The following is a 22,524-nucleotide window of genomic DNA, read 5'->3' as shown; positions in this document are numbered from 1 at the left end:
TTTTCAAGTACATAAAAGGTTGTTACAAGGAGGATGAAGAAAAATAGTTTTTCTTAACCTCTGAGGATAAGATAAGAAGCAATGGGCTTAAACTGCAGCAAGGGAGGTTAGGTTGGACATTAGGAAAAACTTCTTAACTGTCAGAGTGGTTAAGCACAGGAGTAAATTGCCTAGGAAGGTTGTGGAATCTCCATCATCAGAGATTTTTAAGAACAGGTTAGACTAATGATTTAAAAACTTTTTTTTGGTGATTCAGCGGAAGAAAATTGTTGATGACCACGACCCAGTGGAGCTGGAGATGAAGGGTGTGGGATGTGGGAGAGGCTCAGGGTTGGGACAGAGCGTTGAGCTGTGAGGGTGAGGAGCGGGAATGAGGGGTTCCGGATGTGGGAGGGGGCTCTGGGCTGGGACAGGGGGTTGGGGTGGAGGAGGGGTCAGGGCTCTGGGCTGGTGGTGCAGGCTCTGGGGTGGAGCTAGGGATGAGGGGTTTGGGGTGCAGGAAGGGGCTCTGGGTTTGGGGGGCTCAGGGCTGGGACAGGGGATTGAGGTGCAGGGTTGGGGCACAGGCTTACCACGGGCGGCTTCCAGTCAGTGGCACAGTGCAGGCGCTAAGGCGGGCTTCCTGCCTGTCTTGGCACTGTGGACTGCGCTGCGCCCTGGAAGCAGCCAGCAGCAGATCCGGCTCCTAGGCGGAGGTGCACAAGCGGCTCCGCGCGTCTCTCACCCACTGGCATCGCCCTCTCCCCAGCTCCCTTGCCCACGACCCAGTGCCTTAGGGTACGTCTTCACTTACCGGAGGGTCCGGCGGCAGGCAATCGATGTTCTGGGATCGATTTATCGCGTCTGGTTAAGACGCGATAAATCGATCCCGGAAGTGCTCGCTGTCGACACCGGTACTCCAGCTCTGCCGCGTACTCCTCTCGGCATCGACGGGGGAGCCTTCCTGCCGCGTCTGGACCGCGGTAAGTTCGGACTAAGGTACTTCGAATTCAGCTACGTTAATAACATAGCTGAATTTGCGTACCTTAGTCCGAAGTGGGGGCTTAGTGGGGACCAGGCCTTACACTCCTCGACCCAGTACTAGGTTGCAACTCACAGTTTGAAAATCACTGGGTTAGACAACACCTGTCAGTAATGGTCTAGAAAATACTTTGTCCTACCACGAGTGCAGGGGACTGGGCTAGATGACCTCTCGAGGTCCCTTCCAGTTCTATGAAACATTCTCACAGCTTCCACCAGTTAAGAACAAAAATGGTAAATACTGCCAATATATTGAAACACAACTTAAGCGTTGGCATGAGCATTTTTATTAATTAATGGAACAGACCCCAATCAAGATGTAAACTACAGTTTAATCCAGAAATGAACCCAGCAGAAAACTGGTCAGTGACAGTACAGGAAATGATGCTTGAGGTCAAACAGTTACAAAGTGATAAATGGTCTTGACAATATTTCATCAAAACTGCTAAAGAGTGGAGGTCCAGATTTAGTTCACTGGCTTCATTGAGTTATCTCAAATAGGGTTACCTCCAAAAAGAGGACACTCCACAGGGCCCCGCCCCTGCCCCTGCCCCCAGCCCTGCCCACGCCCCAACTCCGCCCCCTCCCCTGCTTCCCGCGAACATTTGATTCGCGGGAAGCCTGAAGCAGGAAGCAGGTAAGGGGGGGAGGAGGGAGGGGGGGAGGCGCGGCCCAGTCTGGCCCCCCCGGCGTCTCCAGCCTGGGTTGGCTCGGGCCCTGGGGTGCCGGCCCCGGGCCCTGGGGTGCCGGCCGAGCACCCCCGGCCCGCCCAGCACCGCCGGCCCCGCATGTCCTGATTTTCCCGGACATGTTCGGCTTTTGGGGATTTCCCCCCGGCCAGGGATTTGAGGCCCAAAAAGCCGGACATGTCCGGGAAAATCCGGACGTATGGTAACCCTATCTTAAAAGTTTGGGAAAGCAGCCACATTCCAGAAGGCTGAAAAAGGGGCTGCATCATCCCTTTTTTCTAAAAAAAAAAAAAAAAAAAGGAGAGGAATCAGATTGCTCAAATTATAGGGGAATAATACTGCTGTCAGGCTCAGGGAAGGGGTTTATGATCTTATTATTGAACCAACTGAAATACTATCTCAACCCAGAAATGAAAAACAACCAGTGTGGTTTCTGTACAGGTCGATCTACAATCCATGTTATATAGGCTCTGCAGAATGTGACTGTAAACCGACAAAAGAAAGTTAACATTGCGTTTATAGACTGCGGATGCTTTTGACTCAGTAATGTGGATACTTCTACCCAGTATGAGGTGCTGGAGGACTTAGTGTGTGGCTAGTAGAGGAACTGTACCATGGTACATTTAGCTGTGTGAGGACCAACATTGTTGCATTAGATTGGTTTTCAGAAGACTCAAGAATATACTAGGGATGCATTTTCTCACCTGTGCTATTTAATGTTCTAATAGACTATCTTAGGACAAAGCTGATTGAGGCCAAAGTAGGTCTGAAAGTTAAAGATTAATCTTTAGAGGATCCCGAGTACGTGGATGATATAGCCTTACTGACCAACTACAGCTAGTGCTGGAAGAGCTGCAAAAAAAACTGCAGAATCAGTGGGACTTAAGATCAGCAATGATAAAACCAAAGCTATTTATTTTCTATAAAATGGAAATGAATGACCTGCCAGTGCTGCATAAAGATGACAATGACATTAAATGGATGAATAATTTTATTTATCTGGGGAGTCAGTTGACAGCAGGAGCGTCTATAAGAAAAGAAGTCACATACTGGATTGGTCTTGCATCAATGGCATTTCAGCATCTTCGGAGGTATCTGTTTGGATGGCAGGATATCTGTATGACAACTAAGGTGCAAATTTTCAATGTGATTGTGATGACAACAGCCGAGGAGAGATACAGTTTTCAGTGTCAAAAGTTTTATGGTGTATTCTTAACATCTGTTGGTTAGATTTTGTCACAAAACGAGGAGATAATTAGATGACCCCAGCAAGTTGCAGTCTTCCAGAAGTTGAGAACAAGATGACTGCAATGTTCATGTCCAATGTGCAGAAGTAACATTTTACAGAAGGTTTACAGAGCTGAGCTTGAAGGAAATAGAGAATAAGGCTGACCACAAATGAGGTTGGAGGATGCAATTCTAAGGGATTTAAGAAGCCTAAATCCTCCCACACTGACTCTTGCTGAAGGAAAGACTTACAAGGACTGTTCAAGATGAAGTCCATTCTATGCACCACCATGGCTACCTCATAGCCATGTGAATTTGCTGCTGCAGCTCAGCATTGCACTTAGATGACTAAGTTCCATTATCAAAAGAAACTCAGGCACTTAGGCCCAGATCCTCCAATGGTATTTAGATGTCTAATTGGGGGAGTTAGGTGCCTAAATACCTTTGATGATCTGGAATGTAGGGGTCTAAATCCCATACAATGAGATTTAGGTTTCTAAATGCCTAAGTTACTCCTGAAAATGGGACTTAGCCATGTAAGTCATTGAGGCCAGATCCTCGAAAGTATTTAGGTGCCTAATACTCATAAAATCAATGGAGTTACGCAGCTAAATACCTTTGAGGATCTGGGTCCTAGGCCTTGCAATGCTAGGTGGAGCAATGCCTAAATAAGCTTTAAAAAGCTGGGCCTTGAGTCCTGACAGCAAGAAGGTCTTGTCCCTGGCTCACTTCAGACAGACCACATGATGGAGAGCAAAGGAGCCTGGCCAATCTCAACTGCTTTGTACAGACACAGGGGAAGAGACAGAGTGATCTAGTAGATTGAGCACAGGACTAGGAATCAAGAGCTCCTGTATTATACTACCAGCTCTGCCACAGAATTCCTGGCTGACTACATGCAATCCACCGAGTCTCTTTATGTTTCAGTTTCCCCATCTGTACAACCAGAGCTAATTTTTACTTACCTATTGTGACAAAGTTCCTCCTCTATCTTGGTGGGTCCTGCGCTTATTGGTGGATTTTCCTGCCTCAGAGATTCACCATGTGGGTTGGGGAACAGCCCAGAGACCTTCCCCTCTGGAAGAACCCACAGTCCAGGTCAATTGGGAGGTTTGGGGGGGAACCCAGGCCCACCCTCTACTCCGGGTTCCAGCCCAGGGCCCTGAGGACTGCAACTGTCTATAGTGCCTCCTGTAACTGCTGCATGACAGCTACAACTCCCTGGGCTACTTCCCCATGGCCTCCTCCAAACACCTTCCTTATTCTCACCATAGACCTTCCTCCTGGTTTCTGATAACGCTTGTACTCCTCTGTCCTCCAGCAGCAGCACACCCTCTCGCTCTCAGCTTCTTGTACCTCTTGCTCCCAGCTCCTCACACTCACCACAAACTGAACTGAGCTCCTTCTAAAACCCAGGTGCCCTGATTAGCCTACCTTAATTGATTCTAGCAGCTTCTTCTTAATTGGTTCCAGGTGTCCTAATTAGCCTGCCTGTCTTAACTGGTTCTAGCAGGTTCCTGATTACTCTAGTGCAGCCCCTGCTCTGGTCACTCAGAGAACAGAAAACTACTCATCCAGTGACCAGTATATTTGCCCTCTACCAGACTCCTGTACCCCACTGGTCTGGGTCTGTCACACTATATCATAGGAATATTACAAAAAATAACTAGTGCTTAGACCATTTCATCATCAAAGCACCAAACTATTATTAAGTGTTATTATATAGGGTGAAATATTCATTATAGTATGTTAGGCCTAGATTATGTTAAGGGTTATACATAGATCTGTAAATTCTTGAGTTGAATCCTTTGGCTTACTGGCAGCCAGTGGAGGCCATAGAAAGTGAGCATTTATGATTTTCTCAGCTCCATGCTAAGGAGCAAATAAACAGCCACATGCTGCACCTATTCCACCCTTTGTGATCATTTACAAGGGAATCCAATCAGAAGTGAATTGCAATAGTTTAGCCTAGAGGTGACAAAAAGATAAATAATGTTGAAGAGAAAGGGTCAGACTTTCTGGTGAACCCAGAGATGGCAATATCCACTGGGGAGCTGTGCCTTACCAGGCATGAACTTCACTGCTGAAAGAGTAATTCTAAGCAGTCCAGAGGGTGAAATGAAGAAAAGCTGCCCAAGCTAGGTAGCCTAGTGACAACACACTCCACTAGGATTTAGGAGATGAAAATTTAGGCACTGAGCTGCCTGAACAGCATGAAGAAGAGACCTGAAGAAGAGCTCTGGGTAAAAAGCTTGTCTTTTTCACCAACAGAAATTGGTCCCCTCACCCACCTTGCCTCTCTAATATCGTAGAACAAACATGGCTACAACTACACTGCAAGCAACAATGGAACAGCATGAAGACAGCATGCTCGAATGATCACTGCATCGCTCTTAAGAAAACACCTGTGGCACATGCTCTGAGTTACACATACAGCGTGAAAGCTGAAAAAAATGCAACATTAGTATTAATGTAAAATACCTTAAATGTCTTAACAGTAAGTATCTCTATTTATATGACCCCCATCACCTTAATAGTTGTGTACATCACAAACATTAATGGATATATCTTTACTGTACCCTCGTGAGGCAAGGCAATACTATTCCCATTTTACCGTGAGGAACTGAGCTAGAGAGAGGTTAAATGACTTGCCCAAGGTTACACAGGAACTCTGTAGCAGAGCTGGAAACAGACTGCAGATCTTCTGAGTCCCAGAGTAGTGCCTTAACTGCAAGACCATCCTTCTGTTCAAAACAGAGACAGAAAAGGAGCAAATAAAGGAAAAGAACCAAAGAAAGTAAAGAAAATAGCTGACAAAGAGAAGCAGAACAAAACTGTTTAACAAAGCTTTTTCACATGTGATTTAAGTTAGGGCAGCCATCCAGTTGAAGCCAATTGTGTCTTAATTCTTCTCAGTGATATTTTCACATTTGGGAAAGTATTTTTTTGCCATTTAAAATGAATAAATCTAGTTCAGTGCCACTACTAAAATGACTCACTGCCCTAAAGACATACAAGACATCTGCAATAAAGGAAAAATGTTACTGAATATTAAATCTGAGCCACACAAATGAAAACAGTGCTGTTCTGGGAATTCATCTTCCTGAATGTTACAGTGCTCTAACACATGAAAAATGAAACACCATGGAAAAAAACCTTTGAATTCAATGAGATTTTTATCTGAGTAAGGAATGAGTAAAACAGTGAGCAAGGACTCTGGATTTGGACCAGATAGTGTAGCGAAATAAAATGCCAGTGAATCATTTGGGACCTGATCCTACTTAAGGGATCAAGGGAAACCTTTCAAAGGAGTTTGGATTAGGTCCTTAAAGAGGAAAGTGCACAACATATAAGCTAGTTTATTCAAGATGAACTATTGATAAAAATTTCAAACTCTTTTTGCCACTGATTGTTGTTCACTTTCTTATACAACACATCCTTTAAAAAACTCAGGCTTGATTCTTTGTTCTGCCTGAGCTGCTCTATTTTTAGTCATAGTTAGAGACAAATGGAAAAAGGAAAAAACTGGGGCAGGGAAAATCTGAAAATGTTCAGATCTGATTTTTGTATCAATTTTTTGCAAAACATACTTTTTGACCAGCGCTAGTTACTACGTTCTTATTAGCCATCCTTCCAGGTTCACCTGCATGTTCACATATGACCAACATTTAACATGTTGCACCCCACTGTCTTTTCACATGGTAGTTATATTACCATCAGAATTAGCTTTACACGTAAAGGCATCTTAAATTTGGATGGACAGAGTTTGCTATATTTTGTACTCATCTCTCTAATTGTTGTGATATATTTGGATTATCTCTTATTTACCTTACCATAGGCCTTAGCTCCTCCAGTGCCAGACATTGGGTAGTCCAGTTCCTTCACTGAGTACGTTCACTTGCTAGTTGTGGTATTTCCCAGGTAATGCCAGTGCATTCAATATCATCTGTCATTGTCTTCTGTCAGTTCTTCCTTGGCTTTCCTCGCTTTCTTTTCTTCCTCAAGTAACCAATTCAATGCTTGCTTAGCATGTCTCCCATCTTTTTTACATATCCCAACCATCTCTTTTGTTTAGAGTTAACTAAAAAGCCTCACATGGGCCTTTCTCATGATGAATATTGGGAAGTTGCAGAGGTGGAGCAGTTTGGTATATTTTCTGCATTTTTCTGGTATGAAAAAAGTCAAAAATTAATATTTCCCTCAGATTTGGGCTGCTCTGCCTCTAGATAGTTATGCCATGAGAAGTGTTCTATTTGTGTCTGAGTGACTTTTGAAGCTCTCAAGAATTATGTACTCTGTAAGGATCAGATCTAAAGAAACAGTAATATTCAGTCCAAGAAAATTAAATCCTTTAAAATAAATTTGCCCTTTCAGTAGGGTGACCAGATGTCCTGATTTTATAGGGACAGTCCTGATATTTGGGTCTTTTTCTTATATAGGCTCCTATTACCCCCCCACCTCTGTCCCGATTTTTCACATTTGCTGTCTGGTCACCCTACCTTTCAGAGGCATGCAGAGAGTACCAAATGTTGGTGTTTCTGATTCCAGACCATTTATGTTGCTAAAACAGTTTCTTCTTTGGGTCAAACAGGCTGTTAATGTCTTGCCAAGTACCACACAGGTTACTCAGCCAGTATCAAATATCCTTGAAGTACAAATTTACTAATACCAATATCTTGATAAATGCTATGGCCTTGACTCTTCATTAGGTCCATGCTGCTGTCTGATGTAGTGACCAGTGATGGCTGCAGGAAGCCAGCTGCTGTCCCCTGAACCCCTGACACTCTAATGTCCACAACTGGTGTTATGCCAGTGGTGGATCAGGTGTAAAGGAGCTCCGTTACACCATGCCCCCTCTTGTCCTTACATACCCCTAGTCTGCCCCTAACCCTGCCCCCACCTACCCACCCACCCGTACATACTTCTTATGCCAGGATAGGAGTGATAGCTGGCACTGAAGGTGGCTATTTCAGCTTTACTCCAGCAGATGTTACCCCTACATAGGTTAGCTAACCCTGACATAGCCTTGACCACTTTTCCTTGATAAGAGTTTAATTGATCAGTTAACTCAATACTAGACTAGCATTGCTATCTACTGTCTATTTCTGTTGGTGCTCCATCTTCTCTATGACAGTTATAAATCCATTCAGTTCCTCCATGCCAACTAATTAGCTAACTTTAGTTCTTACAGTAAAATTCCTATTATTCCATCTCCTGTCATTATTGTGTGCTGTTTCTTCAAAGGCCTTTTATGTTATATTTTGTGTCAATTACATTTTATTTTCCTTTCTGTATTTTAAGAGATTTTGCTTATCATGCTGTCCTTCATAATTGTTACAGCACACAGTAGGTCCCTTATCTAACCTGTTTTCTTTCTTTGCTACTCAATAGGACTTTTCACTTAAAAAAAACCCTTTTATTGTGGGACTAAATGCCAAGCTACATTCTTCTGCGTCTACCTCTTCAGTCATGTTCTGTGTGACTTCTCTAGAGCTTAGGAGTATTTGGGTTCTTTTTCTATTGCTCTGATATATTTTGTCTTCTACTGTCTCCACATGATGTGATCTGAGTGCTTTATGAAGCTACAATACCATTCCAGGTTTCCATTCTCTCCTGCATTCTGTTACTCAGCTTCTTTCAGGCGTGGGATGTGCTTTTCTTCTGTTTCATAAAAAGGTTTTAGCTTGATCTCTCTTGCATCTAGTTAAGCTTGACATCTCCTTGCACCACTTTGTGATGCAACAGCTAAAATGATGTGGATAATTTGGTTCTTAGTGTTCTGCCCTTCAAGGGTTAAGCAAGAGATTAGATGTATTGCTCTCAGTGTAAAAGACCAAATAAGGGTCTTTTTCTTTTTTTTATCATTGCTGAACTGCTTTTAAATCCATTGGATTGCGGGAATAATGTACTAAATGGTTTATGATCTAAATCCCATTCTTGAAGGAAATTATTTAATACACCTCTACCCCGATATAACGCTATCCTCCAGAGCCCAAAAATCTTACTGCGTTATAAGTGAAACCGCGTTATATCGAATTTGCTTTGATCTGCCAGAGTGCGCAGCCCCGCCCCCTGGGAGTGCTGCTTTACCGCGTTATATCCGAATTCATGTTATATCGGGTCGCGTTATATCGGGGTAGAGATGTAATATCAAGCAAAACTGTGGTTTATTGTCCTTATTTTCTGAGATACAACAGCATCTTAACCTGTGAAGACTGATTTGCAGTCTGTGGTAACAACTAAGGAGGGGACAACTTCACTTTTTTTAGATTCAATAACCGCTATACATCACCATAGGGTAATCAGATGTCCTGATTTTATAGGGACAATACTGATATTTGGGGCTTTGTCTTATGTATACTAGTTGCTGCTGGGGTGTTGAAGTGGGGAAAACATATATATGGAGATACTCTACTTTCAGTTCTTGCTCACCACACCCACAATTACATAGCTGCAATGTGATGCCCAACACTCCCCAATTCACTGTCACTATACCCTCTGGTTTCTTGAGAAGGAGAGGGGTGGGCTTGCCCTGGGGCATTGGCTCATAGTACTCCATACCATGTAGTTGATGCTGGTGCTACAGTTTGTTGTTTGAATTCACATGTGCACAGCTCATCTAATGGCAAATGGCAGCATGCCATTTTCCCCTTGCTATTTCCTCATAGTAACTCCAGTTAGAGTGCTACTGAAACCATAACATTTTTATGTCATCAGATACTTCCCACTTTTCGTCTCACCTCCATTTAAATTATTGTATTTGTGCAAACAGCTTTAGCACCCACAACTGAGTGGGCAATGCTTGCAACGTAACAGCATTTGCAGTGTCTAACTGAAAGCTATTAAGCATGTTTTCTGATATTGACAAGTATGGCATCATGAGATACACTATGACAACAACATCTCTAATCACACCTTCTCCAAATGCAAATATGCTCTTGATAAGGCATCTGCTTTGCTTTTAACTCCTTTTTTGGCTTTGGCAGTCGATGTTTCCCTTGGTATACCTGGAGTGTTACAGCTACCTCCCTATTCTTTGTAGAGTACTCAGCTGAGGTTCTCTGAATCTCAGACACCTAGCAATCTGTTCAGTTTCCATGGATGTATTAGTGACAACCCTTATTAGTGGTACTATTGTACTTCCCCAGACAATGAGGTTTCACTATGCTAAGTGCTGTACGAACACAGTAAGAAACAATCCCTGCCCTGTAGAGCTTACATTTTAGAGACAATACAGACAAGGGGTGGGAGGAGGGAATTCAACATAAAAGCAGAAGATTGGGAACTGAGGCACAGTTTATTTTCGATTAAATAAATGACTAATTTAGACAAATCGTCACCTAAGTAGGTACAGAGAGCTTAAAATCTTTAAAGATGCTACAAGGCCAAGTTAACTAATCCTGCAGACTATTAAAATTGCCAACATGTATGACTAAATTTTATTTCTTATTTAATTTCCGGTTTCCGTTCCAACCCCTCATTATTATTCTCCTGAACCTAGCATCATGTATTTGTTTGTTAGCTCCCCACACAAAAATATCACAAATGTAGTATTATATACTATGCTTTCTAAGCTTTCAACATTGTGGTATAGTTTTGCTTTGATTTTCTCAACCTGAGATAGCCAGGCAAATCCAGGTGGATTGAAAGCTTAATTTAAAATATTTTGACCTTTCTTTTCTCCACTGAGAAATGAAAATACAGTGGGCCTAATTAATCTTTAGTGAACTCCACTGAAGTCACAGTCAGGGCCGACGAGTGGGGGAGAAAGCCGGTACAAATTACCGGGGCCCGGCGGTCCGGAAGGAGGCCCGGGCCCAGCTTCCCCCCAGCTCGTCGGCCCTGTTTAGCCGGTCCGCCCTTGCTGGGGGGACCGAAAATTTTTTTTCACTGGGGCCCGAACCCACTCTCGGCGGCCCTGGTCACAGTTGAATTTGGACTAGTAGTTCTACCACTCCAAGCTGCCAGTAGACAAATGAAAATACTAATTGCTTATTGCTTTGCTTTGTCTGAGGTCCAGATAAAGTCTTGGTTAATTTCTTACAGGCTGATCAAGATCTTTGTAGGTTTCTGCCCTTTCATTGTCACTAGTAATTTTTCCATTTTCAGCTCTTTTTCCATTTAGTCTTGCAATGCCACTAGGTGCATGATGGTATTATATTTAATATCATTATAATGGTGGATTTTCCTGCCTGACCCCAGTCATCTGGAGATGGGCAAGAAGGCCCATGACTATAATGACAAGTAAATGTACTATCAGTGTCAGTGTTCAGTTCTTTCTCATACATAATATTGACTCTCTGCATTAAGTGTAGGTTTTGTTACTGTTGGCAAACCCAGGTAGACTCATGAGTGACTCAGACACTACAACTTGAAAGTCTGAATGTTCTCTTTTATCTATAGATACAATTAAAGCTGCATTTGCCACCCACTTGCACTTACTCTCTTGAATAAATTATTAGCTCTAATGTCAGAGTACGTAAGGGGCTCTGCTTTCAAGTCTTTATACAATTAGGAATTATGACAATTGCCTGTACTGATTTAATAGTAAGTTCACTGTATCATTGTCACATATGTAGATCAACATTCTTTGAAGTGTCAAAGCTTAGCTCTCTGAGTCCCTGTAGTTTTTTTATTTACAGACAGTCTTTTTAGATTCTTTTTCTTGGAGCCACTGCACATTTTAGTGAAACAGTATCTTACACAATTCCAACAGTGTTGTCCAAAGGTGGAACACTCTTATGGAATGATTTTGTGATATGTGTAACAGCTTTTGACTATACACTTTTCCCACTTATTTCTGTACCAGTTTAATGGTAGATTTAATTTATACATAGATAAATCTTATTTCTCAGGGCTTTGTCTGCTGGCTTGTAAGTCCCTCCTGTTCCTTCGATCACTTGTCTCTCTTGTGTAGTCATCTTGTATGACCTGGGTGCTACTGTACCCCTTGCAACTCCTTTAGTGCACTCCTCTGGTGTTTCTCTAATGGCTGGATCCTCACAGGAGTACCTGTTTCCAGGGCCAATAGGTCCTTGGCTGACCTGTCATACTCTACTGCCTGCTTTCTCTGATTGTTGGCCATTTCCTCTCAGTGTCTCCATTCTTCTGGCTGTAACAGGTCTTCCCTCATTCATAACAGATTTTTGGTCCTTGTTCCACCAGTTTCTGTGCTGGACTATTTTGGCACCCCTGTAATGGGATATTCCTGTGTGGAAAAACTGCAACAGAGGGGGTTTGAATCAGAAGAAACATCCTTGTTTAAAAGTCTCTTAGCTGTTTTCATAGCTGATTCTACCTTACTATTACTCTGTGGGTATGCTGGAGAGAAGGTGTGGCGGTGTAACTCCCATTTGTGTGCAAATTCCTTGAATTCTTCCTAGGCAAATTAGGGTGTATTGTTGGTGAATACAGTATCTGGAACGCCATATCATGTAAAGTGGGCCCTCAGTTTGCCAATCACTGACTGGCTTCTTGTATCAGACATGGCATACATCCCAAAAATTTGAATAGTAGTCCACTGTAGTCAAGTACTTCTTTTCCTTGAGGGTAAATAAGTCCACATCCACCTTTTCCCATAGTTGGGTGGGCAGCTCACATGGTAACAGAGTCTCTCTCTGCTAATGGTTATCACACAACCTGCAAGTGTTACAGCCTTCTATCAAAGAGTGGAATTGTGTACTCATTCCTGGCCAGTAAACACATGCACTCAAGTCCATCTAAGCCAGCTGCCAATGCCCAGTTTGAGGCATGTATTTTTTCTATGACAACAGCTCTCTCCTTGAAATATGATTCCATCCTGCACATTCACCTCATCATTAATTTGAAAATATGGTTCTGCTTCTACTGATACTTGGCTTAGGGTGACCAGATGACAGAAGTGAAAAATCGGGACGTGGGGGGGGGCGGAGCAAAAAAACAACAACAAGCCCCTCCCCCATGCGCGCCTGGACCCCCCCCCCCAGCACCAGAGGGTGCACTCAGATCACGTCCCCCAGCCCCCTCCCTCCACCCGCTCTCGGCCAACTGCCTCCCCTCCCGCTCCGCTTGGAACGTACCAACGCTGCAGATGGGGCTGGGGAGCCGATGACCAAACACACGCCTCCCCTCACACCCCGCACTGGGGCTGGACCGGCACGTGTGGGAGAACCCGCCAGACAGGACGCTGGGCTACTGGCCCTTTAAAGGGACAGAGAAACGTCCGGTTCATGGCCGGATCGCGGTGCCCACAAGTGCGGCCCCATGGCCCTGCCCGAGGGCCGGCCCCAAGAGCACTGCCTCCACCCCGGCCTCCCCATGGGTCTCCCGTCCCCCACCGTCCTCCCTCCCAGAGCCTGCCTGGCACAGCCCCCCGCCCCTGCAGTGCTAGCCTCAGGATCCAGCAGGCAGGTCCCGTCCGGGGACCCCAGCACCCCGCACCCACTCACTGCTGCACTCTGGGTCGGTGCAGCGCTTGCACTCGGCGAAGCACCGGTCCAGGTGCTTGGCGGCCAAGCAGAGGGGCCACTGTGCGGGCAGGAGCAGGGCAACTAGGGCGAGGAGCAGGAGGGAGAAGCGGGGCCATGCTGCAGCCATGTTCACAGGGCTGGCAGCGGGGGGAGGAGGGAGCGTCGCTCTGGCTCCTGTCCACATAGCTCCGGCACAGGTCAGGTTGAGGGGCGGCTCGCTGCTGGTGCCTACAAGCCCCGCCCCTGCCTTTGTGCGTACCTGTGGAGTGGGACTGCAGCCCTCTGCAGGAGCCTGCCGGCCAGCAGAAACTCAACTGCACTGCCCCAGGGCCCAGAAGAAGAGGTGAGCAGTGCCGGCTTGCCGCGGTCCCCCCGATATCGGGACAAAGTGCGTCCCGACCGATGTAAGGTCGGGACGCGGGACAAGTCCCCTAAAATCGGGACTGTCCCGATAAAATCGGGACGTCTGGTCACCCTAACTTGGCTTTTCACTTGGCCACAGTGCTAGTATCGCTGTCTTGTCTGGCTGTAGTTGGATGTCCTTTTCCATAGCCTCTTGGATTTCCATCGGCTTCACTGTTGAAACTGAATTCATTAACAGGCTGCACTGTGTCCTGATCTCCCCCTTCCCCCAACTTGCTCATGCGGCTATGTAATCATCCTGGACAATATCTGAGCTTCACCTAGTAGTGCAGGAGGTGCATCAACACGCACTGCAATCTCTTTGGAGCACTAAGAATGGGCTTTGCCCTGATGGTCTCCAGGGGTTTGTGGTCTGTTTCCACTAGTACAGGGTAGCCATAGGTGTTCTGATGGAATTGCTCCATTCCAAATATCACAGTACTAGTGTTCAGTCTCTGACAGGGCTCTGCTGGCATAAGCAACTGGCTGTTCCTGCAAAACCCAGTCCTTTCTCTAATGCATCACACTGGAGTGTCAGTGGCTCTCCTGGCTAGCAGTACTTCAGGACGGGGCATCCATTATCATTTGTTTCAGCATGTCAAATGCTTGCTGTTGGGGACCTACCCACTTACACTTAGCACCCTACCTTGTGAGCTCACATATGGGTTCCGCTGCTGCAGCTAGCTGTGGACAGAACTTGGACAGAAAATGTATCATGCCTATGAAGTGCTGAACCCCTTTCACCATACAGTGGAACTGGCATCTCTCTGACTGCCTTCATCTTCTTGAGATCTGCTTTCAGTCTGTCTGCTGTGAGCAGACGTCCAATGTATGTCACCTCATGATGAGTCACATTTTTTATGGATTGAGTTTTATGTTCTTGTCCCTTCATCACTGGAGAAAAGCTTGCTGTTTTCTGTAATTGTCTAATTCAGCTTCTGTATCACTGCTCCCTTAACCTACAATGAGGATATCGTCTGCACTTATTTTCACCCCAGGCAGTCCTTCCAGCAGTTGGGTGAGTCTTCTCTGAAATGCCTTTCATGTTGGGCTTACGCCTATCGGTACGTGTAGCCATCTGTAGCAACCAAATGGTGTTGCAAAGGTTATCAGCATACTGGACTCTTCAATCAAGGCTTATGTGCCACAAGCCATTCCTCAGATCACAGACCATAAAGATTTTGACTTTGGAAAGGTCTGGCAAGAGGTCATCAATTATGGGCAGGGATAGTGGTATCTTTTCAATGCCCAGTTCAGTTGGTTTGGAGTTAGGCAGATGCGTAATTTGCCTGATGGCTTCTTTATTACCTCCATGCTGCTTACCCAGGTTGTACTGATCTTACAGGTGCTATGATATTTCTGCTCTGCAGACTTTCAAGCTCCTTGTGTACTGGATTATGCAGTGCCCCAGGGATTTTCCTTTGTGGTAATCACAAGCACAGGTTCCACTGCGAGGTCTACTTCCAGCTGCAGCTTTCCTTTGAGGCACTTGTCGCCTTTTGTAAACAGGCGTATGTTTTAGAAATCATCTCCATTGTCCATTGTCCATGCCCCCTTTTTCTTCTTGCACAGCAATGACAAAATTTTGACACTGCATCCTGATCAGATCCATGGCTTATATGGCAGTATTCCCCAAGAGGAATCTGCAGTGTTTACCATCCACTACTACAAACTTCAGCTGGTACTGTGTTATTTTGGGGGGTTAGTCACTATGAGGTCACATTATCCTACAGGCTGCATTATGCTTTTATAGTTATTACATTACTTTTTGTAATGGCTCGAGTCCAATTCGTCCCCAAGAATCAAATTGCAGGAGGCCCCGCTATTCAGCTGAAATCTCATAGGGCATTTCCCTATTAACATTGTTCCATGCCTGGAGGTTAGTATTGTCCCTTGTTCAGGCTCTCCTGTCCTGAAAACTTGAGCCAGATATGCTCTCAAGCTCAAGGAGAGAGTGATCACTGCTCTCAGATATGCTGTCCCTTGTACACATTGTTAAGATAATTCAACTTGCTACATTCCTTGCGGCACTTCTCCTTTACCTGCTCACACTGTCTCCCACAGTAATTGCATCTCCCAGGTAGGGAACCCTGGCCACATGCTTTTCTTTTCTCTCACTGCATGTATTTCAGGAGTTGTGGTGCCTCCTAGGGCTTTCATCCTTTTTCTTGAAGTTTCCGCTGCCTGCCCCATGGCTACGCATCTTCTCCAATGTGAAATCGCTTTCCTAGAACAGTTGCTCCTGCAGGTGGTGGTGCCACAGACTATCCTGTTCTGAATCAGGGTGTCTGTCAAGTCCCCAAAGTTGCAGGTAGCAGGCAGTGTGGGTAAGGCAGTAACTTAGAGGTCTATACTCCTCCGCTCCCCTTCTGATTGGTCTGTAGTGAAAAACCTGTGTCGCTCCTCCACAGTTTCTTTCTGCTTTGGGATTCTATTGGTCTCCTAGGACTGAGGCTTGAGGCAGAGGTGACCTTCAGAGTGATGCAGACCTCTCAGCCTTGCTCCCCAAGAAGGTAAAGTAACAATTTTACTTTCCTGCTCTTGTCATCTTCCTGCATAGCCATGCCTATGTACAACTCTAACTCTTCCTTCCACCGGGCTCCATCCAAGCTCCAAGAGGCATCAGACTGAGTTCCATGGCTCACGCTGCCAGCTGCTGCACTTCAGAGAGCTCACAGCTCAGATGCTGCCACCATGTTTCGCTCACAAATAGTGAAGCTGAATGCAGGTTAAGTTGAACAAGTGCTACTGTACTTTATTAAACCCTCTGCATTGCTCTGTCCATGTGGCTCTGTTGCTTCCAGCCTAATTCCCTTTGTTCTTTTGTGTCTCCTCAATCACAGTCCCTGCAGGGAACTTGGGTCCTCCGACTCCAGTTCCACAGATCCTGATTTAGCCCTGTCTCCCCTTTTATGTCAGAATGCCTGGGCTGAGGGAGCTCTGGGTATAGCTGTTGAGCAGGTATAGTAAGGGACACCTCTCCCTTTGCTCTCCCAATGTCAGTTGAATAATTATGCTTTCTACAGGCATAATGCCTCCAGGCACCTGTACCTCAGGGGTGCACCTTTTCCTACATCACAGCACAGCTCAGCCTGAAGCATTAAGAGGAGCTATGAAAAATGGACATTTTTGTCAATAGGAATTTTGCCTGAGAACAGCAGGAAAGGATGCTAGAGGTCAACTCATGTCTCTTTAATTATGTTTATAGAAAGTGTTGGTTGCCCTTACTCAATTACACATTAGCTAGACTTTTACTTGAGCTGTGTTCTTGTACACAGTGGCTACTGTTAAAATGTTAGTCTTTGCCAACAGTTATCAGGGCAGAACCTCAGATTTCACCTTTTTTCATATTCTAATAGTGATATCTGTTTTAACTGTTATTATATTCTACTGGTATGTTTATAGTATTCTTGCAGGGGGGGAACTATAGTAACTGTTGGCAAAATGTTTTAATGGACACAATTGCAACTGCAGTACAGGAACAACTGTGTATTTCAGTGGCATGAATGGGGAACCATGGAATAGCACCACCACAATAGCATATTATAGTATTATAATGAGAAGTTTCAAACAAATAAAACACACAGTCATTGACAAAAACCCAAATCTTCTCAATCACTTAGCGAAGCAAAGCAATGGGTTAAAACCATGAAGGATTTTGCAGCAAAACATGGAAAGGACTAGTAAAACGGAAACTAGCTTGAATTTAAACTGAAGCTCTCCATTCTACTGCCAAGTTTGTCTGATTCCTTAATCAACTGGGGCCTTGTTTCACAGTCAATCATCAGAGACTTTAGAAAGTAGTTCAAACAAATCTGTAACGGGAGAGTCACAAAGGATGTCTTTGCTGGGGCTGTCTCTACCTAGAATATGTGATTTTATGGGACAGGGGTTTCTCTCAGTGGTGTTTCTATAGCACTGGAGTACAATACACAATAGTGCTATAGGATACTTTCATTACTGAGCTCCTAGTAATTTAAATACGTATTTAATTAAGGCAAGTAGTGTAGGAGACCCAGCAGCGAGCTTTCACATCAGCACTTGACTCCCTTTCTCATCCTTGTTGAGGTCAGGAATTAGTTTAAAGAGGCAGGGTATCTAAGCTTCTCAGTCTGTTAGAAGTCAAATTCCATCCCACCCCCTTGATTTTCCACAGCAGCCTTGATGTTTGCTTAGGTTTTTAGCCTCTAAGAAAATGCTTTATTCCAGTTTTAGCTGCTTAACAGGGCTTTTGACTATCCTGATTGTTCTGCTTTTATTAGTAACTGTAAATGCAGACAGCAAAATGCATGTACCACAGATCTGATTGTTCTGCAAAACTTTGAAGTTCCCTCTTTAATGGCATTCTTTGATGTCACTATTTAAAAAAAGGCTCTTTGAAAACGTTAAACATATTCTTGCTTTAAGGTTTATCTTTCACTGCTTGATACACCATTATCATTAATGTAAAAAATCTTATCATTGTTAGCTACTGTAAACACCATCAGCAGCTGTGATTTAGGGGCACTTGACGGTGACCTGCCTGACTGTGGCAATCTCATTTTTCAGCCTTAAGTGCTTGCGAAGGAAGGAAACAGCACTGTGGGCAGAGATGTACTACAATAGAAACAGAACAAAAAAGGGGAAAAAAGGTGAGATCAAAACCAAGAAAGGATATGCAAGCAAGAATCTGCTAACAGTAACTCTAAAGAGAGGAGCAGAAAGATTAGAAAGAAAATATGTGGCTGTTATGTGATCTTTGCTCACAGCCTCAGGTACTTTCCATGACCGTGGTAAATAAAGCTGCATTTCTAGAACTGTGCTGCATTTGAAAGAAACAGATATCAGTGTTTATAGTAGAAGGAGCAGTACTACATCGCTGCAGTGAGAGTAAATGCATGAGTATTATTCCATGCAGCATTCCACCTATATGACCATATGGAATTCTATGTATACTGTATGTAAACTCTTCAGGGCCTGGAATTCTGTTTGGAGCAGCTCAGCTATTGGACAGCATCCTATAAATTTACTGTGTTATGTAAATAATGAAGAAGGGCAAGATTCTGACCTATCCTGAACCGCCTTCCTGTATCACCAGCCTGTGCATAAAGGAAAGAAAAGCAGCTTTAGATGTGTGGGTGGGGAATAGGAGGTAAGGTCAGGGAACAGACAGAACCTTAGCACCAGCCACGACAGCTGAGCCAGTGTGGAAAGGAAAATAATCTACTGCTGGCATGGATTAGATTATATCAATATCAGATTACTCTCTCACAGAAGCAAGAGAGGAGCAAGGGAGAACCAGGGAACAGATTGTGACTCTTTCTGTAGAGGAGTTACATGCTGCCCCTTACTCAGGGCTCCAGGTAAAGCTACAATCTAGCCATAAGTGAGCACTGAGGAGCCAGGAGGGGTCTGAAAAGCCTCATTTCACAGAAAAATAAGTGTTTACTCTGTAACCCATAGCAAATACTGTATGTCTGAATATAAAAACAACACCACTCTTTTAGAATGCAAAACATATGAGCAGGATAGAGAAATGGAAGTTGGAAGGAGACCCCTCATCTTTTCCCTGGTACTTGCTCCAGCTGCTTTTATCCACCCTGATCTTTTCAGTATATTCAACACCAGACACAGAACCTAGAGGACTCAATCCCTTCTTCCCACTAACTACCAACAGGGCTGGCTCCAGGCACCAGCCTGGGAAGCAGGTGCTTCGGGCGGCCAATTCAAAGGGGCAGCACTCTGTCCGGTATCAGGGCGGCACATCCGGGTCTTTGGAGGCAATTTGGCGGCGGGTCCCTCATTCCCTCTCTTCCTCTTTGAGCTGCCGCCGAATTGCCGCCAAAGAAGCAGCACGATTTAGCTGCCGCCGAAGTGCCGCTGCTTGTCTTCTTCTTTTTTTTGCCGCTTGGGACGGCAGAAAAGCTGGAGCCGGCCCTGACTACCAAATATTCTCAGCTCCATAAAAACAGCACACTAATCCATTCCATTCCCCCTGCCAGCTTGTACTACCCACCCTGATACTCCCCAGAACTCTCATCTTACCATAGGCTTGCCAGGCGTCCAGTTTTCGACCGGAACGCCCAGTCAAAAAGGGACTCTGACAGCTTTGGTCAGCACAGCCGACTGGGCCGTTAAAAGTTCAGCTGGCGGTGCAGCAAGGGCCCAGGGCTAAGGCAGGCTCTCTACCTGCCCTGGCTCCGCGCTGCTCCTGGAAGCGGTTGCCAGGTCCCTTAGGCACTGGGGCAGTCAGGGTCTAGGAGGCGCCGCATGCTGCTCCAGCCCCAAATACTGGCTCCTCAGCTCCCATTGGCTGGGAACTGCGACCAATGGGAGCTGTGGGGGGGGCGGGCGGTGTCTGTGGCATGAAGGCAGCGCTCACTGCACAGAGCCGCCCAGCAGCACATGCACCTAAAAGCCACAGGGACATGGTGGCTGCTTCCTCAGAGTCGCAGTAAGTGCCACCGGGATCCCACACTCACCCCTGCACCCCAACCCCTGGCCCATCCTGAAGCCCCCTGCTGCACCCCAAACCCCTCATCCCCGGCCCCACCCCAAGCCCACACCCCCAGCCGGAGCCCTCACCCCTCCGCACCCCAACCCCCTACCCCAGCCTGGAGCCCCCTCCTGTATCCCAAATGCCTCATCCTTGGCCCCACCCCCAGCCAGAGCCCTTACCCCACTCCCCAGTCCAACCTCCTGCCCCTGCCCGGAGTCCCCTCCCACACCCAAATCGCTTATCCCTAGCCCCACCCCAGAGACCACACCATCAGCTGGAACCCTGCTGAGGTTTAGGGGGGAGGGATAGCTCAGTGGTTTGAGAATTGGCCTGCTAAATCCAGGGTTGTGAGTTCAATCCTTGAGAGAGCCACTTGGGGATCTGGGGCAAAAATCAGTACTTGGTCCTGCTAGTGAAGGCAGGGGGCTGGACTCGATGACCTTTCAAGGTCCCTTCCAGTTCTAGGAGATGGGATATCTCCATTTATTATTAACCCTAAACCCTTCATTCTCGGCCACATCTCAGAGCCTGCACTCCCAGCCCAGAGCCCCTACCCCAGCCTGGTGAAAGTGAGTGAGGTTGGGGAAGAGTGAGTGATGGGGGGAGGGGGGGATGGAATGAGTGAGGGCAGAGCCTCAGAGAGGGGCATGGCAGGGGTGTTCAGTTTTTTGTTTGATTAGAAAGTTAGCAACCCTATCTTACCACCACCTCCCAACTCCCTCCTTAACCTCCACACAGAAAACATATACAGTACATTTGCACATTCATGTGACAAATAGCTGTCACATGCTGATTGAAAGGTTTATTCTGCACAGAGCAAGTGGAAGCGACCTAGGCTCTTGCATAGATAACAATTTCTGGAAAGTATTTACCTCAAGAACTGCACAGGTCTTGTTTAAAACCCAAATATACAAAAGAGTAAGATGACTTAGAACCACTTATTTTGCCAGTGGGAAAGTATTGTACTGTTATTTGCATTGCAGTAGGACTAAAAGACACCATCAGAATCAGAGCGCCATTGTGCTAGGCACTGTCCAAATGCATAGTCCCTGTCCTGGAAAAGTTTGAAGTCTAATTTGAAACAAGAAACAACAAGCCCATGTAACAACAACAGAAGTGAAGGAGGGAGGGAGGACAAGGACAAAGAAAATAAAATCACTTAGTTCCATAGATATCTAGTGCACAAATGGCTGCTCCAAACCAGTGACATTTTTTAAATAAATAAAATCAAGTATTCTAAACAAACCATCATTGGTTGGCTGAGTTCTTACAAATAAATTTATTAATAAGAGCTCCAGTGCTCAGGTCTGGCTGAGCTGTGCTTAGTGCAAGGCCTAAGGTTGAGAAGGATGAGGAAGTAAAGGTGGTTTTAAGCCAACTTCACGTTTCTCTGATCCAACAGAGTGGCCAAAGGTCAGTTCAGCCCCTGGTGTAATTAAGAGCTGTCTCAGGACTGCTCTGAGTTATGCTGGGTTCAGCCTCATGGCTGCTCTGACTTGTACTAAGTTGCAATGTCCCCTGGACATTATACAAACTGGGTATCACTGGAACATAGCGTGATCTAGCCACATCCTCTCCTCCCTGAGTATACCCTTTACATTTGAGACAAAAAATGTTAATAAATGCAAAGTAATGCATACTGGGAAACATAATCCCAACAATATATACAAAATGATGGGGTCTAAATTAGAGGTTACCATTCAAGAAAGAAATCTTGGAGTCATTGTGGATAGCTTTCTGAAAAGATCCACTCAATGTGTAGCAGCAGTCAAAAAAGCTAACAGAATGTTAGAAACCATTAGGAAAGAGATAGATAATAAGAGAGTAAATAACATAATGCCCCTATATAAATCCATTATATGCCCACACCTTGCATACTGCATGTAGTGCTGATCATCCCATCTCAAAGAAGATATATTAGAAATTGAAAAGGTTCAGAGAAGGGCAGCAAAAATAATTGTTTGGAACAGTTTCCATATGAGGAGAGATTAAAAAGACTGGGACTATTCAGCTTGGAAAAGAGAACAGTAAGGGTGGAGATGACAGAGGTCTATAAAATCATGACTGGTGTGGAGAAAGTGAATAAGGAAGTGTTGTTTATCCCTTCACATAACACAAGGGGTCACCCAATGAAATTAATAGGCAGTAGGTTTAAAACAAACTAAAGGAAGTACTTCTTCGCAACACACAGTCAACCTGTGGAACTCTTTGCCAGGGGATGTTGTGAATGCCAAAACCATAACTGGGTTAAAAAAAGAAT

The 22,524-nt window shown here is 45.2% G+C and overlaps 1 long non-coding RNA gene across 1 annotated transcript in view; it reads right to left on the bottom strand.

Annotated features, from left to right (window-relative positions):
• Positions 1-2,015: 2,015 nt before the first annotated feature.
• The window catches only part of LOC135973694 (uncharacterized), a 34,711-nt gene continuing 14,202 nt past the window's right edge, over positions 2,016-22,524 (bottom strand). The window contains exons 2-3 of the long non-coding RNA XR_010590666.1: positions 6,770-7,102; positions 2,016-5,680 (exon numbers count right to left, since the gene is read on the bottom strand). This is a non-coding gene — a long non-coding RNA (uncharacterized LOC135973694). The remainder of the gene's footprint in view (positions 5,681-6,769; positions 7,103-22,524) is intronic.

The sequence above is a fragment of the Chrysemys picta genome, chromosome 9 (genome assembly GCF_011386835.1).
Source record: "Chrysemys picta bellii isolate R12L10 chromosome 9, ASM1138683v2, whole genome shotgun sequence".
NCBI classification, from domain to species: domain Eukaryota; kingdom Metazoa; phylum Chordata; order Testudines; family Emydidae; genus Chrysemys; species Chrysemys picta.
Note: the sequence above shows the minus strand (reverse complement) of the source record. Positions and strands in the feature narration are given on the sequence as shown.